Genomic DNA, 18,977 nt, shown 5'->3' on the forward strand with positions numbered 1-18,977 from the left:
ATGAAATTAGTCTTTAGTGTTGCCAAAAGTGTTTTTCCAGCACCTGCAATGTGCCCAAAATTGAGTCCTTTTGTTATTCATATGGAGTTACATGTATTTGTAATATATCTAAATACCACAGTAAATCCTTTTTTATTAGGCCTGTTGCTCCTACTGCTATTGAAACTGTCTGGGTATCCTTCTTCCACACTGCTTTCATCTCTGCCTGCAAATCCTGATATTTTATGACTTTGGGTGTCTCAGTGTAATCGCTGGGTGTAACAATTTTAATGATGAATTCTACTTTTGTCTTTTTCCCTGTCTGCTATATCTGGTTTTCTCAGTTTGTTTTTTGAACTGTTGGTAATGGGTGATCCCATATGATATAAACTTCATCATTCTCTGTAATGTTTTGTGGTACATGTTTCCACTGCTTTTCAACTGCGTCAATAGTGTAGTGTTTGTACAATACGCATTGCAGCAGTGTTGCTACATTATTATGCCTTTCACTATACAGACCTTCTGCAATGAGTGCATCACACCCAGCAACAACATGTACAACAGTTTACATTTCTTTTTTTTACATAAGCTGCATTCATATGTTTCTCCATGTTCAATTGGCTTTGTAAACCAACATGTATGTAGTCCATTTTCTTTGGCTGCCGTTATTAAAATTTCTTCTTTTGGTTTCAGTCCAGCTCTCTTGAGTCATGTCCTGACCAAACATGAGGATGTTCCAGGATGTCTCTATAGATTCCACTATATTTATACCTTTCCCACAATTTATCCGATCCATCTCATTGTATTCAGTTGCTGCCTGACTTTTATCTACTTCTGTTTTAATTTCCGTGCCTACTTAGGCTTGTCACAGATATGCTACTGCTAAACTAAGCAGGCATGTCATCTTAGACTTCTCCTCATATTTTAAAACTTTCACTCCGTTTGAATCTGGTGAAGTCAGCAGATATTTACACGGTCGTATGACTACAAATCTGTACATGTAGTCAGTTTTGAGGAGGCCCATACATCCTTCAAAACAAAGAATATATAATCTTAGCATACACTAATACTTATATTTCATTTGATAAGCATGAAGCATTTTTCTTGTTTTCCTGTCTGGCTGATCCAGTATGTTTTGGGACTAGTCAGTCACCTCAGACTGTTAAGTCAGAACACGAAGAGCAAATGTGTTTATTGTTTGAGTTTATTCCTAGATGTCAAGACAGTTTTCAGTATTAATTTTAGTCATCTAAAGTATTGCTTTCTTGGACCTGCTCCTGTGCATTTAGCACATCAGACAACAAGCACCCTTCAGCACTCATTGTTTCTGTAGCAGGTACAGGTTTTATGGGGTTTGGTTGCTAGCCTGAAGCCCCACTGTCCTCAGATGGTACACCACATACTCCCACCTAGGGCCAATTTGGTATCCAATCCTCCTACTGCATGTCTTTGGAATATGGGAGGAAACCTGAGCACCTGGAAAAAATCCACACGAATGCAGGGAGGACATGCAGACTCCACACAGAAAGCATCCCAGCCGAGAATTGATCCACAGAACCTCTTACTGTAGGGGACAGAGACAGTGCTAAAAACTACACCACTGTGCCATCAAAGTATTCCTCACTTAGTTTTATTCACATTTGTTCGTGTTTAAATGACAATACTTTATCAGTTCCCAAATATTTATACACTCCCTCCTGCTCAAGTTCCTTTATATCATATTCCTGTCCCTAACTGATACTTTCTTGGTATTGCAGCTTTCCTGGTTTAAACATTGCTTTTGCATATTGATCAAGCTCAAGTAACATTTTTATATCATCTAAGAAAGTTTTAACCACATGCAGTTGTGCCTTGAAATGATCATCTGATGAACTATATAGTTTTAAGTCATCACAAAAAGTAGAAGATAAGTCTTTAAATAAGTTTGTTTTCTAGGAGCCAAATTGTAACTATCACCTAATCTGTTAAGTAAACATCTTAATGGATTAAGGGCAAGACAAAAGAGTGGCAAAGAGTCACCGTGGAATTTCCCCCTTTGAATTTTTATCCCTGGTTTAATAATTTGCCCTCTGTTATGGCTTAGCTTCAATGTGGCTTGACACTGCTGCATGGTAACTGGAATGTAATTGATCAATGTAGGGTATATCTTATACATCTGTAAGCATTCCTTTAACCATGAAAGTGGGATGCCATCAAATATGTTTTTGTTTTGTTTTTTTGTTTGTTATTTTTTTGTAATTTAGCCATGCTGTACTTAGATTCTTCCCTTTTTGCAATTCTGTATTATGATCTTATTTATCAACAAATGATCCGTTGTTACATATGTCTTTCTTTTGTTACCCTTTTTATTCCATTGCTGTAATTGATTTTTTCTAAATGGATATAAACTCTGTCTGCATCAGTTCCAGTATATAGTTTTTATATTGTTGGAAAGCAAGTTACTGGCCTACAGATTTTAGGATGGCTTGCAGGTTCATTCTTTAGGAGGAGCATTTTCTTGTTAACTGGGTTGATGTCTGTTCAGGATATACATATAAGGAATTCTTCCTCGGGGCTAAATCTTTGTGCCAAAAGATAGGTACTGCATCTGGGCCCAGGGTTTTACAATTAGGAGTATTTTTTTTTTTATTTTATTTTGGGGTCTCTGGCCGTTACTTCATCCCATTTCATGTCCTCTACATTAGAACTCCTTACTGTTTCTTTTAACTTTTCTATCCATTCAGCATCTTTATGATGTCCCACAGGGTCTTCATACCTCTCCAAAATGTATCCATTTCTTCTTTTTTTGTGTGTGTGGTGTTTCTGTTCCATTTGTTTTGCTTCCAAGTAATTTAGAAAACTTTTCTGGGTCATCAATAAATTGCTTATGTTGTACTTTTCCTTTACTGTATATTTTCAAAGCGTTTCTGCTTATGCTGGTATTTTGTTGTTGTTTATTATTTGCAGTAGTTAATGGTAGTTCCTGGTCTGTTTTGATATTGTGTGTTGCTTTTACCACATCTATCTTTCTAAGTATTTTTGATAATCTATTCCCTCTTCTATATTCTTCTCATTGTGATACTTTTTGTCGTAATTGCTTTATAGTTTTCTCGATTTGATGCTTCCATGCTGACATTTAATGTCTTCCTTTCCTTTGCCTTATTGCAATATCTTTTTGTGGTAAAACTGTATCTGTTATTAATTTAGCAGGATAGTAATATATCTTATTTACTTCTGTTATATCACAAGAATTTCTCTTAATAGTTTTATTTAGTATGCTTATCTGGTTTTACCAAACTTCTAACATTTTGGGTTTTATTTACTTTCCGTATTCTGTTTCTTTTATTGATATTAATATGTCTTATCTGTCTCTATTAATTGAAACAGCTCTTCCCTTAGATAATTTTTACTAGACTGAGAGCACTTTCTTTGCTGTCCATTTCCTGTGAGTAATCTGTGAAAAGTTTCAGAACGTTTTTCTGTGGCATATCCTCTTCAGATGCAAGTTGCTTCATTTGCTGCGCCTTCATATGGGAACTCATTGGCTCATCACCGTGCACCACTGCCATTGTCAGAGTTTACACTGTTTATGGCTTTATCCCTTACTGAACTTTTGTACCTGTCTCTTACAGAAGGCTTCGGAGCATCATCATGTGACAAGTCTTCAGATGGCTCCTGCTACACCTGTTTCTCTTTAATTTGGGCTCATTGTTTCATCACACTGTGGCATTGACTATCTTGGATTTGCTACACTAAATCCTTCACTTAGGTTCATAGGTTCATAGGTTCATACTAGGCTATCTGCCCTAGGGCATTTATAAGCCTAGCCAGAGTGTGTGTGGCTTTCGCCACCCCTTGGGATGAGAATACTAAGCCCATTTAGGGTTTAGTTTACTGTGCCTCTGTCTAGTAGTGACACAGAGATGACCCCCGGGGCAAACCTACAATCTCCCATCCACTTGTCAAGATTTCTCTTGAAGAGAGTCAGTGAGGGGCTCTGCCTAACATGGACTGGGATTCTGTTCCAGAGAGTAGGGAGCCTCTGGGTTATGAATCTGTCTCTCCAGCACGTCCTATTTATTTCTGTGTTGAGGTTCAAATCTCTCGCTCTCATGGCTCTGATGGATTTGGATTTTCTGAGGTGGAGCATGTCCATTAATTCGGGATTGGACATGGCCTTGTACATCAGGCATAGATCGCCTCTGAGTAGGCGGTATGCAATTGAATAGAGCTGGAGTTTCTTCAGCCGGGCAGCATATGGCATATGTTTGAGACCCTTTATCCTCTTGGTGAGGAACTTTTGGGGTCTTTCTAACTGCTGCAGGTGTCGGGTAAGATACATCCTGAATGGGGCATTGTACTCAATCATGGGCCTGATAAGAGAAGAGTACAGGGGTACAATGACCTCTCTTGATCTAGATGTGAATCCCTTCATGATAAGGTGGGCAATATAGAAGGTCTTCCTAACCACCTTGGCAATGTGAGTGTCAAATGAGAGGTTACTGTCAACTTGGGTCCCTAAGTCCCTGATTACCTCCTCCGTACTTAATGGATTACCACCTATGTGGTAATTTGTGGGTACCTTGTTTTTCCCAAAGGGTATGACTATACATTTCTTGGCGTTCAGTTTAAGGCCATGGCTCTGGCACCAATTATCCATTTCTATGAGGCCTTTCTGAAGGATGCTTGTGTCCGCTGGAGTATCAATTATGGCGCCCAGTTTGCAGTCATCTGCGAACTTTGTCAGCCACAATCCTCCAATGTTTGCTTGCACCTCGGAAAAATAAATGCCGAACAAGAGGGGTCCCAGGACTGAGCCCTGTGGGACACCGCTTGTGACTGGCTTAGAGTCTGACATGGCTCCAGCAATTCTGACCTTGTGGGCTCTGTCCTTGAGCCAGTTTGCAACCCATCTTGTGACATATGGGTTTACATTTAAGCTGGTGAGCTTATCTATGATGCCCGAGTGGTGTATTGTGTCAAAGGCTTTTGCAAGGTCAAGGTAGGCTGTGTGAACTGCCTTACCCTCATCAATGGCCTTAGTGACTGTTTCAAAAAAGTCGACCAGGTTCAAAAGGCAGGATCTGCCCTTGACAAAGCCGAACTGGGTAGGGTCCAATGTCTGTAGGTCCCCAATGTCTTTGTTTATGAGTTCCATAATGATCCTTTCCATAGCTTTGCAGACCAGGCTCCTCAAGCTTATGGGACGGTAATTTCCAGGGTCCGTAGAAGCACCTCCTTTGTGGAGTGAGACCACTGTTGCTGTACGCCACTCTTTGGGTATGTATCCTGTAGTAAGGCTAAGATTAAACAGCAGCCTTATGTGCGGGTTTAGTTCCTCTAGGGGTTCATGTAGCACGCAGCCCGGGACACCGTCCGGTCCCACTGATGCTGTGTTTTTAGCTTTGGAGAGGGCGGCTCTCACCTGGACATCTGAGATGTTAGGGAGGCTACACTCTGCTGGGATAGATATTTCTCCTTTTGGGGGGGAGGGGGTGGTGAAATTTGCACTGAACCTGTCTGCCAGAATGTTGGCAATGTCTGTGGGTTCAGTGTATTTTGTGTCATTTTGGACTAACTCTGAGCATATCTGGGAGTTTCCACCCAGGTTTCTAACATAGCTAAAGAAAGCCTTGTGATTGTCTTTTGTGTCTTTTGCGATTTTTCTCTCAAAGTTGGCCTTGGATGATTTTATGAGTGAACGTAGTTTTTTGCTAGTACTGATCAGAGATGCCTTCCCTTTTAGGGATTTTGCTCTGTCATGTAGTAGCTTCCTCCTCCTGTTGTAAAGTTTGTTAATGGCTGGGGTCCACCAGACAGGACGCCTACCTTTGGGGGAATGGGTCTTGGTTTTATTAGGGATTGCATGATCCATGCATTCTTGAAGGTTTCCATAGAAGGCGTTTATAAAGGATTCAGCAGTGTGGGCTGTGGTTTCCACTGGCCCAGGGGCCTTGAAGGATACCACTTCAGTCTTAAGAAGTGTGAAGTCGGCTTTTGAGAAATTCTTTACTGTGGTCTTTTGTGCAGGGGGTAGGGGCGGGATGTGGATTTCCAGTGAGATTAATTTATGGTCTGATCTCACCAATGAGGGGTATACTTCCGGTGTGGAGCATTGTGACCCCATGTTTGTGATGATCAGGTCTAGTATATTATCTCCTCTTGTGGGAGTGGTGACTAGTTGTTCCATCGCATTTGAGTTTATGAATTCTAGGAACCTTTGGGCTAGGGTGTTTGGGCTTGAGTAATGTTCCCAGTCTATGTTTGGGTAGTTGAAGTCTCCCAATATGATGGTATTTGGAGAGACATTCATACTCTCCAGTGTCTTCAGGAAGGCTGAGTGGGGTTCCTGAGTTTGAGAGGGTGGTCTGTAGCATGCTACAAACTGTAGGGCAGTTTTGCCTATGGTTAGTTGCACCTGGATGGTCTCCGATGCTTCGTGCATTGCCACTAGCCTGGAGGTGTGGGTATCTTTGATGAATATGGATACTCCCCCTCCTTTTGTGGTTCGGTCCGAGTTTTGGGGCCGGAAAACATTATATGAGGTATAACCTGGTAGTGCTGGGGTGCTCTCAGGAGCCTTGAACCAGGTTTCAGTCACTGCACAGACATCGATGTTCTCTATACTGAGGAGGGCTTCAAGAGTGTGCATCTTGAGGTTTAGACTTCTGGCGTTGAGCAGCATTACCCTTAGTTTTTTTCCACTTGTGTTTTCTAGGGTGGTGGGTTTGTCTTTTGAGGCTTGCCTAAAAAAGGGACTATGGGGGTGCAAGAGCCTTGGCCAATATCCGAAAGCCCAGGGGTGACAGGTGCAAGCCATCCCTTGCGAAGCAGCGTGGCTTGTCAAGCATGTCATCCCAAGCAGACAGACATTGGATCCCCTTAGAATGACACCAGTAATGAAGCCAATTGTTAAAGTTGATCATTTTGTCTTTGTACTGTGGCATCATTCTTGGTGAGGGTAAAATGCTGCTTAGGGTCAGGGTCATACTGGCCTGGGCTAAATAATCAGAGAGCTCCTCTATGTCTCTTTTCATGTAGTCCAGGGAGGTACATCTCAGGTCATTCACACCAGCATGGACAATGACTGAGTCATATTTGTACTTGCTTTGGAGTGACCTGAGTGCTTGTGTTATGTGGAGGATTCTAGCGCCCAACAGGCAGCTTACTGTAACCCTCTCCTTGTTCAGTCTGGTGAGCGGGACGTCAGTGTGTCTGACTATGGAGTCACCTATTACAAGTGTATCTGGCATGTTGTTTGGCCTTAAGGGCTGTGACTGTTTAGTACACTGTCACACATAACCCATAACTTCAGTTTCTTATTGTGTAAATTTTTTCTCACTACACCTCTTTTCTGCTCTCCCGTTTGTTTTCTTATTTTTTATACTGTCAAATTTTTCACATCAGTGTGTCTTTGGCTGTATTTCTCTTCACCTATCTTTGGTGCTGCATTTTTATAACGATTAGTTTTGCTTTCTCCTTTGCATGAATCTTGCACCATACCAGATCTCTTTCTCTTTTCCTTTCACATGCCCACACTTCTTCTTCAGATACCATTCCCTCCCCTTGCTCCTTAGTCTGTGGGCTTACTGTTCTATCATACTATGACATTACCTGTGCTGGATTTTCTATACTCAGTCCTTCACATAGCAGATAATCCATGACTTCAGTGTCTATTTGTTTAACTTCTACCTTACTAATCCTCTGTTGTACATTTCCTCTTTTTTTTCTTATTTTTATATTGTGAAATTTTGCATATCTGGCCATCTTTGCCTTCATTTCTCTTCAAATATCTTTGGAGCTATTTTTGTATCGAATAGTTTAGCTTTCTCCTTTGCATAAATACAGCATAATATCAGATATCTTTTTATTTCACATGTCCATGGTTCTTTTTTATACCTTTCAAAAATCTCTGGGTTTTATTCACTTTATTTTTGCATTTTCCTCTGTCACTTCTTTATCCTGGCAGCCCAAAGTTTTATCATCTATGTAATATTTTTCATGTATCTGTTGTATCAATGAATGCAAAATTTTTATATGAAGTTTTTTCCTTCTACAGATATTTTTCTTCCCCTTAATTTCTCTTTTAATCTTTCTGAATAACTTTTGTATGAAAATTCTGCACTACATACATAATAGAAACAATACATAATTTCTTCCTTATTCTCAATAGTCCACTACGCCTTCGTTGAAGGTTGGGCATCGGGCTGGCACCTCGGCACCGTAAAAATCTACTGCCAATCATTAGCGGACCGGAGTTCTGCTGTGGCAATCCCTAACCGGGAAAAGCCGAAAGAAGAACAACATTCTCAATAGTCCACTATGTCACCTTTTTGGCTCATTTCTGGCCAGTCGGTTTTTGTGGGCTACTATTTCCTTCTACAACAGGTGGCCGTGGTAGCTGTGATGTAGACCTCCTGCTTTCAAATGACCTGATTTCCAGGTTAGTGCCCCACACTTTATCCACTATATTTGTTAACAAACCTTTACCTCTGTTCAGGCATGCACATCCTAATGGTTTGTTTGCTCCTTTGTAAATGATATGTTAATTTCTTTTTTTTTCAAGTGAATTTGTAACCTCCTGAAGTAATTCCTTATCTGTAACTACCATGTAAAAGTGTTTGAACATTTTATCTGCTGCTGCTGTCTGTTCTTGGAGAGACCACTGAGGTTTCTCACCAAGAAATTACAGGGTACACAAAACTAGTCTTATGCAGAAAGACTGAAACCCATGTCACTGTATTCTGTCTCTTACAGGTTGCTAAGGGGTGACCTGAGCTTGGCTTTCAGGGTAGTCTCTGACCGGCCCTGATGGAAGTGCTGCACATTCGTAAATCAAACTGCATGAGAGTTACACACTTCAGGGATTTTAACCTAGCCTCTGACATCAACAGGTCATGCAGGAGAGATAAATACATCTTCCAGAGTCTGCCACTTCTCTGGAACAAGCCTCCATTTCATGTGAAACAGAGCCCCTCCTTGGTCCTCTTCAAACACAGCCTAGATCAATGAATGGGTAATCGCAAATTCACTCCTCTCGTGGCACCCATGGCTGTCCTGGATAGAGGAAGTCAGTATTAATGGTCATACACCCTTACCACTGAGAACTTCACTCACCTAACCACTGGCAACTGGGGCAACTCGGAATAAACATGTGTAGGTTTGTAAGGGCTCTAGGTTCGTTAGTCTAGTAACCTTCTGTGAACCTGTGAACCTATGAACCTTAAAAGATGTCTGCCTTTAATCATTCTGTAAATGGCTTTGTGATTGTTTTCATTTGGGCTGTTCCTGAAATTGGACAGTGGACATCAGTGAATGTAAACAAATATATAATTGAATAAACAAATTTGAAGGAAGCGTGAAAAAAGGCCTGCATAAAAGTTTGTATGTACTTCTTACCTCATCAGACAAACTCCTTCATCAGTGAAGAGATCATTGGAATTATCTTTCTAGGAATGGTAGCAACATGTCTCGTAGACTCCTGAGTTAATGTTAAATCTTCTTATGCAATTGAACATTTTAAATTGTCAGAAACCTTGATGACATTGGACCCATTGTACTGGCTGACATAAGTACTGTCCACATCCCACTGAAAACTGTGTCACAGTTTATTGAATCCTGAAGTCAGTGAGACAAATTGTTTCCTTCTTTGAGTCCAGTAAAGCTTCAAGATATGACTTCTACAGGGAATAACAAAGGCTGTTTTCTTCATAGATAGAGGACTCTATTGAATTCAGAAAGGACAGCAACCAATTTTCAAATGCTCTGATAGTCAGGCATGTGATTGAGCTTCCAAGAAACAGTCATGGGAGTATGGGAATGTATGTGTGAATATTACTCATTTTAAGAGCTGCCATTACCAGGGCCAGGCATTTGAAAATCATGCTGGGAGTAGAGGCTAGTCTAAAAGAAAGAATTATTAAACTAGAAGTGTTGATCTCCTGCATGAAGTTTGAAAAATGTTTTGTGCCGGCTGAACATTGAAATATTGTGGTAAGCATTTCTCTGACCCCAGTATGAGTAGTAAGAACCTGGACCCCTTTAGAATATGTTGAGTTTTGAAGACATGTTTTCCTCGTAACACTTTACCCTTCAATCTGTGAAGTTGCTTCTCCAGATGTCCAAAATGGCTACTGTTCACACTTGACCAACATGAGTTATTATTGGAGGTAGAATATATGGAGAATGGAAAAGAGAGAGGGTCGTTCACTCAATGCTAGTGATTGTTTGTTTCGCAGGAGCCACTAAACAGCATTTTTTCCTATATGACATTTTAGTACCATCTGTGTAGAATTTCTAGTACCCACAGCCCATCCTGTTTTCATTAGATACATTTGTAACCTCCAGAGTATCTAGCCTGAACTTAACTGAATTTGAAAAGAGGACTTGTGTCCAAAGCTCCTCTTTTTATATAAGTGAAATCTTCTTTCATGTCCCCATAAGCAGGAATGGTATAAATGTGAAAATGACTATTTTAGTTTCTCCTTATGCCTCTAAATCAATACAACCTCAGTGAACTGTATCCCAGAAGTAAAAAGAGAGGATCCTGGTCTTAATATTTTCTGTAGAGGGCTGTCTCTTAATCCTAGTCTGATACCTAGACATAGCACTCTATCATACACAGTTGTAATCAACATGGCAGGCACACTTAAATGCTTGGGTCTTTAATGCATTTGATGTAACATTCAAAAAACATTAGCTGTTTTATCTTTTTCATAGAGATAGCTGTTCCAAGATCTTCCAGGGTAGAGGGTACTGATTGAATATGGGGCTTGTCAGAATCAAACCCTGTACTTTAGGTATAAATCGGTAAGAGCCTTAATCCAACTGCCAGACCTAGTTTTCATCTAATACACAAAATACATGTTGATGCAAAATCTGTTAACTTTTTAAGTGATAGTCTGAAGACAAAGGGAGGCCAAAAATGAGATATAGGTGTCTTACAAGCATGCACCCCCAATAAATAAATAAAACACTATGCTATATGCGTTAATATTACTGATTTCTGTTTGACTTATGGGTTGTTGAACACAAGCTGCTGTTACAGCATTTATATTGTCTGTTCATAGGTTCATAGTTTAGTACTAAGCTAACTGCCCTTGCAAGCCATTTTAAGCCTATCCCTTGTGAGACTCCAACTCTGCACCTTGTGTTTGTAAGGCAAGCACCTTAGCCATTAAGCCACCCTCCCAACCTTCTGTAATACTTTGCCTTTATTCATTACACTAAAGAATGAATTAATTCATTGATAGGCTTAGCTTATGTAATATAGTCCAGAAATGTTGCATTTTAGTAATGTATTTTTGCAGTACCTTCTTTAAAGCCTCCAGTATGTGCAAAGGGTTTTACATTTGTCAGATCATATAGTCTGCATTATTTAGTGATGATGAGAACCATCTGATGTTCAGCATCACTTACCTTGTCAATTGTTGCACATAATTCTCTACAAGATCAAATTGTAAAGGATTTCTGCATTTAGTGAAAAACTGTTAGCCTCGCAGTTAATGCAGAGGGCTAAAGCTCCAATTTGTTAATGAGCTTTTGCAAGGGTGCAGGGTTTGAAGCTTTCCACGTTCATTTACCTCCTGTGTGACATTGAGCATGTCATTTAACCAGACATTGCTTTAGAGCAATTTGGAATTTGTGCTAGGCTCCTTAGTGATCTCCAAGACTGCATGCCTAATAACTATGAACCTGTTGTCATTGTTTGCCAGACATTTCATAGGTTCATAGGTTCATAGGTTCATACTAGGCTATCTGCCCGAGGGCATTTACAAGCCTAGCCCATCGTTTTGTGGCTTACGCCACCCCTTTAGTATGGGGAACTATACCCCTTATTTTGCTGTGCCTCTGTCGAGCAGTGACACTGAGGTAATCCCTGGGGTATATCTGCAATCTCCCATCCATTGGTCAAGATTTCTCTTGAACAAGGCCAGCGAGGTGCTCTGCCTCACATGTACCGAGATTTTGTTCCACAGCATAGGGAGTCTTTGGGTGATGAATCTATCCCTCCAGCACGTCCTATTAATAGCTGTGTCTAGGTTTAAGTCTCCCGCCCCTGTGGCTCTGATGGATCTAGATTTTTTGAGGTGAAGCATATTCATCAAATCTGGGTTTGACATGGCCTTGTATGTTAGGCAAAGGTCACCTCTGAGCAATTACATAGCTGATGTAGTTCAGGTAATGTTATGGCAATATTGCCAGCACTCTATTTTTAATGCAACACAGGCAATTTATTATTCAGTGGTAGCAGCATTGCATTTGTAGATGATGCACTTAAATACAAAGTTGTTCGCCAGTAGCAGCCTCTGCATTAGTAATAGTTAATGTGAAACAATGCAGATGAGTTCTACTTCTGCAGACATTGTGTAGATCATCTAAAGCTACCAACAAAGCGTGTAATTTACTTCTCATAATAATATTGGGTGTACAGATTAACAAAGTGGTTCTAACTGCTGCTGGGTGGATCTCTGTGGAGGAAACTTACTTATAGTCTTATTATTTGGTTGTTTTTTTAAACAGTCAGTAATCTGGCTTTACAAGACTAGTGTGTGTGTGTGTGTGTGTGTGTGTGTGTGTGTGTGTGTGTGTGTGTGTGTGTGTGTGTGTGTGTGTGTGTGTGTGTGCATACAAGTGTATGTGTGTACGTGGGTGCATTTGCATTTGTGAGAAATGTACAGTGATAATGACATAGAAATTATCTATATCTGTATCTCTGTAGGTGTGCCTGAGTTGAATCTTAAAAGAGAGCTACAAAAGCTTCATTATCGCCAAGTTTTGTGCAAGATTACATGTAATGCTTCCTCCCATGCTGTTATGAGAAAAAGAAGTACTTTTAAAGTTCAGTAATGGGAGAAGATGGAGCTTGGATGTAATCTTGAATGTAAAGTCAATGTTCCTGTGAAATAAAAGAGGGCTTATTCACTGCAAATTTATGTGTGATAAAAGACCAATGCCTTGAATATTTAAGAATGAATATGAAGATTGAATTGAACAGCTATGTTTCTGAAGGCAGTAGAAAACTGTCAAATTTTGGCAGATACCAAGCAAATTGCTGCTACGGAAATGGGGCTGTGAAAGAAGTGAAGGTTTATGCTAACCCAGAATTTCATAAAGCCAAGGTGGTTGGAGTGATGTTTGCACTTAGACTTAAGGTTGAAACTTGTTTGAAAAGGCTGGTAAATGCTAAGATATTGTCCAAGGTGGAATGTAGTCAATGAGTCAGATCCATTGCACCTGTGTTTCACAGAAGCAGGGATGGAGACATCCATCTGAGTATCTGAGCTCAAGGTATCTGGTAAATTAGTCAGATCCATTGCACCTGTGTTTTACAGAAGCGGGGATGGAGACATCCATCTGAGTATCTGAGCTCAAGGTATCTGGTAAATTAGTCAGATCCATTGCATCTGTGTTTCACAGAAGCAGGGATGGAAACATCCATCTGAGTATCTGAGCTCAATGTATCTGGTAAATTAGTGTTGCACACACTACTGTATGTCTTACCAAAAGTTAGATGACTTATTCACACCATTTATGGAATGTTGTAAGTGGATGCATTTTATGAAAATTTACTTGCCAGACATATACCTACATATGGAACTAGAAGAAGCTTCCCACATTTTCTTAACCATTAATGCACATGAAGGACTTTTTTATAATACTCTTGCTTTAGAGGAGTGGTATCTTTGCTGGTTGGCTGGCAAAAGACAGTGTTTGAATTTTTGAACATAATGTGTTATCATGATAATGTCCTACTAATGTGTCAGAATGATGGATGTCACCTAAATAATTTCCACAGTGTCCTGATCAGGCTGGCTAAAATGTATGAGTTAAAGTTAACAGAGGCAAATGTCAATTTTCACAAGGATGACATTTCATGAGTACAGGATCAACAAAAATTGGCTTTAAAAAATCTCCAGACATGGGAGGCTGTGCCAAAAGAAGTCACACGTAAAGGGGTTGCAGTTGAGACTCTATGTTGGCCTAGTGAACAGTTAGCTGTAAATCCATGCCGAACCTCTTGGTAGCCTTACATCCCTTGAATCTGCCATTGCACAGTGGTGATTGTAGAAGAGAAGGCTGAATGAGCCTGTTTAGCAGTAAAGAAACTTATCATATGAGTGATTATTTCCTCTGGTCCATCTCTTTCTGTGTGACTGGTATGTAATGCTTTACCTTATGGAATTGTCACCACTTTATCACATGTGCTTCTGGGTAATAAGGGAAACCTACTACTTTTGTACTGAGGTCATTGCTGAAGATATAAACTTTCCCTATGTAGACAAAGAAGTCCTTAGTGTAGTCTAAGGTGTAAACATTTTACCTGGTGCCATTATAGGAAAAAGATTTATGCACGTCATAGATTAGCAAACATCTGTATCATATTTATATAGAAGGGGTGTGTTCAGATGACCACATCACGCCTGCACCTTTGGGCTAGTTGCCCAGGGGCTCACTCATGATATCAAACACAAAAGGACAAGACAGCATGCTGATGAGTGCTTACTCTTGTTTCATTTACATGGATGGAAACAAGTACCTTGATCCACTGGTTGTGTATTGTTCATCTGTACTTGCAGTTAGATGTGATAAATGCTGCTATTCAGAGAGAGGCCTATAGTGAATCATCGCAGTAAGCAGATGTGTGAATAGCAATCACTGTATTAAAAACTTTATTTGCCAAAATGATTTGCATAAGGAAATTGCAAGTGATTATTGGCCACATTTTGCATCTGAAGAGTTTAAGACCGTCATCAAACAGAATGGTATCATACATTGCACATTACTGCCCGTCTATGTCCAGTGGTCAGTGGGCTGACTGAAAGATGGCTGCAAACATTTTTCATGGTTTTGAAAGCTTTAATCCCAAGCAATACTTAAGTGCAATATAAGATTCATAATGTTCTGAATTCCTTCAGAAACACAAATGTCACAACCATAAATGCCTCACCTGCTGTAGTGATCTTGAATAAAAATCTAAGGGCAAGACTAGAATTGCTAAAACACAATGACAGAAGACTAGTGCATGCTCAAGACTTTCAAGACAAGAAGTAAAGAAAAGGCTATTAAAAAAAAATTGCCATGTGTTAACAAGAATGGCTTCCATTCCAAGTTTTATTCAGCACTGATCCCTTAACACTGATGCTAGATTTGGAACAGTTAGCCTGTACACAAGATAAGACAAAGTAAGCTGACTGTGTGTTGTCCTGGAATCTATTACCAGGCAATTGATTTTGAAAAATCTGATGATAGTCAACTCCCACAGATGTCAAGTGGTGGGGGATATGATAGGGAGAGTCAGTGGAAATCGTACTTATCGCATGGAACTTCATGAGACATAATCATAAGGATAAGGGAGTTTACGAACCTTTGAGAGATAAAGAACACCCCTTCTGTTACAGAGAAGGCACACTAGTAACTGTTTATCCATCTGAGGATGTAATGCACAAGTTGTGGAGTTTATACTAATAATATAGGCTTCTTTTGACAGAGAGAGACTGTATAGTTTATAGTCTGTCTGCCTTTGTGGTTGTTTGATGCTTAGAGTAAGGGATAGCAGTGGCAGAGTCGTGTACTAAGTATGAAGGTGCAGTGAGGTAACATGAAATACAAAAAAAGGCATGTAAGAAGGCATGCAAATTGTGGGAATTGATATCTGTTTGAAGGGATAAAGAGCAGATAGCATTTATTTTGTGTTGAGTTGTGTATTTGAAATACATATAAAGTGGCACATATTTGAAAATAAAGAGATGTGCTATAGTTTGCCTGGTTTGTGCAGCTCAAGGACAGTATTATTAAGATGTGAAAATGAAGAGGAAGCTAATGTGTAGTTTGTTTCTTTAAATGAAGGAGTGGCAAAGGAGGGAAAGTGGATACGTTACAGAGATTATTTAAAGTGATTTGCTGACATTTCGATATGCATCATGACGTTCAATGAGTCAAGTGCTGTGATATATTTTCCAGCCTCCCCTTCCTTACTTTTTTGGACCTTTTTATAGCTTCATAATTTTTTATTAAACCATGGCCCCCAAAAAATTCAGCTTTTCCAGTTGTAGGGTAAAGTGAGCTGAGTCCATCGACTTTAAAGGGGAACCTTAGCACATGCTCAGTTGTTCACCCATTAAAGTCAATGGATGCAAGATGCTTTTCCTGTGCCTATGTCACTGAAATTAATGCAAATTTTAAAATGAATTTTAAATATGAATGTGATGACCAAAATGTTTCCTGATGGAGGAAAGTGTTATTTGAGAGTAGCTGCATGCAGTAGTGCAAAGGTACTTTGAAAACATCAGCGAATCACATTAAGTTGTGAGGGGTGGATTGGCCATGGAATGAGGTGTGGGAAGAGAAGTTGGTCGTACCTGACACATTTAGTGGAGGTAAGTCAGTCCGCACATGTGCAGTAATGAAAGGAAGGGAAGTCTCTGGGGCCAAGGAAAGGAAAAGGATGTACTGCAATGAGGAACGTATCTGTTAAAAGTGAAAAATCTTATGAAAGTCCAGAGTTGGCCTTTTGACTAAACCTTGAAAAATAAGCATTCAGCCAGGGTGAGTCTGACATGTCTTATAGCAGCTGATTTAGTAGTACCAACTTGAAGAGGGTTAGGAAAGACCACAGGGTTCCTTCAGCAAACACCACATACAGGAGGTGTAGGGAAAGAGAAACACAGCCCTACAGGGACTAAGAGGCCACCTCAGTGACAGAGCATGTGATATCTGTTCCTTAGGCAATGTACTCTGCAATGATACACTTCAGTTCTGTCTTGTTGCCAACCTTTCCTGCAGCAGGTCATGAAGAGTCGAACAGTAGGGGACAGTGCTTTGTTGAATCCTTCTTACTTTACTGCTGACATCAGCTATATGGCCATGGATAGTATAGCGCTGCCTGAACACTCTGAATATGTGGCGATTATTTCACCTATGATCCAATGTTCTGAGGTGTGCAGGCTGACCATGGTATGTTTTGTTGCAGATACAGTTTTTCATCACTGTCACTAAATCTGTGCATCATGAAGGAGCAGTAGTTCAGAAGAATGTCTTTACCATTTAATATGTTAAACAGGGGGCTGTCTGTGTCACAGTGGGAAGTTTAAAATGTGTCAGCCTGCTGATGGAGTTAAATATTGCATGATGGGTAGGTATGAACTGCAGTACTTTAGCTGACATTCATGCTGCAGTTGTCATAATTATCTGACAGCGTAAATCAGCAGTGCTGCATCTTTGTCTTCACCTTCATCATCGGTGTGAAGAGTTTAAAGGCTGTACCATTAGGGCAATGGGGCTGCAATGCATCGTCTGTGACCTCCTCTAGTTCCACTTGTTGAATTGTAACCACCCTTACCCCAGCACTTGTCTGCTGAGTTACCCAAACAGCATCACTCATCATTTTCTCTGTCACTAGCTGTCCGGATGTTTAACATCACTCTAAACAATCAGCTGTTACTTCTGCTGTTGTATTGTTTGGTTGGCATGAAGTTGCCCTCTTACCACTAGGTTCCTTGTGGAAGTCATCCTTTTATATGCATTCAGGCTCACTGTTTGCCTCCACTTACATTGAAATGTTGTGAAAGACATACGGTGGCTTGTGTCGTTTACTTAGTAGCTGCTGGTGGATACTTCTTGGTTCCAGCTGCCTAGAACTGGTACATCTACTTAGTCAAATGGTCATGTGTTTCTTGCACAATCAGTTTAACTTGCAGGGTGTACAAACATGACATGGGGAATACTTTTGTTTGACAGTATGATTAGCTCAAAATGTTCTACTATTTGGCAAAGCAATATTTTGATGGATGGGAGTATTTGATGAGATAGCATTGAATGCAAATTGAACAAACGTTGTCTATGTAATTTTGGGTGAAGCATGTCAGTATGTGGGATGAAGGTCCATAGCATAATTCTTTCTTTTCAAAACTCATACCTGTACAGCACACAGACTTGAGTAAAAATAAATAAATGTATACATTCTGACATGCACTCCTCTTCAAGGCATTTTAAAATTCATACATTATTGTAGCAGTTTCAGAAGTCTTGGAAAAAGTCCCTATTATTTACTTCTTCTAATTTTGACTTTACCAGAAAATTCCATGTTCTTCTAATGTATTGGAAAAGGGAAGCAAAGGAATGAGAGACCCAGTGGCATTAATGGTATTTTCCGAGAGTCAGTCTCTCTCTCTCTCTCTCTCTCTCTCTCTTTTTTTTTTTTTTTTTAAAGACTTGAAAAACTGGCAATGCTGGAGTTGTTCGGCTCGCTAATGCTGAACTCTCAGCAAGATGTTTTGTTTTCTGCTCAAATACTTATCAAGGCTAATGATGTCATGTGTATTATGTTCAGAATGCATTGAGTGCCAGGGAACTATTGTTCCAGATTCTGGGCAAGGAAATGAATTGCAAAATAGCATGGCCCTTCGTGAGGCAAGCATGCATAACTGAAATCAGGACAGAATTCTTTCTACAGAAGTAAATAAGTAATTGGCACTGAAGTAAGAACTAGCTGAGCTACAATAAAATGTGAAATGCACTTTATTTTGGTTGTAATGGAAAACATTTTATCATTTTGGGTACTTATGTGCAAAAGTGTTGATTTGCTGTTTTATGATATGATTTTGTTTCACCATGGAACATTATTTTTTATAGTGTTTTTGTATTTAATGGCTTCAAAATTGTGCTACTGTTGGTCCGTTTGTTATTACTCTCTCATGAAGAGAAACAGTCTGTGAGGACCAGACGTGATAGTTTCTTGCAATTTTCATCTCTGCTTTTCCTGAACTTATTAAAATGTTTGTTTCTTATTTATATTTCGAAGAGTGATTTGGCAGCTGATATGATTGTAGTAATATTAGAGTTTGTATTTAAACTGCCTTTAGTAATGTGAACGCACTCCATATATCTCATGCCAATGGTATCAACGTTTGTGAAAGTCTTCCTGCTGTGATATTGCTGTGCTCTGTTGAAATGCATTCACTAATGCAATTTCCATAGTTGCTGTAACTACTCTTTATGGTATTACTTTCCATTGGGGT

The 18,977-nt window shown here is 39.8% G+C and overlaps 1 protein-coding gene across 1 annotated transcript in view; it reads left to right on the top strand.

Moving 5' to 3' along the window:
• The window catches only part of SWAP70 (switching B cell complex subunit SWAP70), a 1,273,088-nt gene that overhangs the window by 186,644 nt on the left and 1,067,467 nt on the right, over positions 1–18,977 (top strand). The window lies entirely within an intron of this gene.

This window comes from Protopterus annectens, chromosome 17.part0 (assembly GCF_019279795.1).
Source record: "Protopterus annectens isolate FY-2018-M chromosome 17.part0, PAN1.0, whole genome shotgun sequence".
Taxonomy (NCBI): domain Eukaryota; kingdom Metazoa; phylum Chordata; order Ceratodontiformes; family Protopteridae; genus Protopterus; species Protopterus annectens.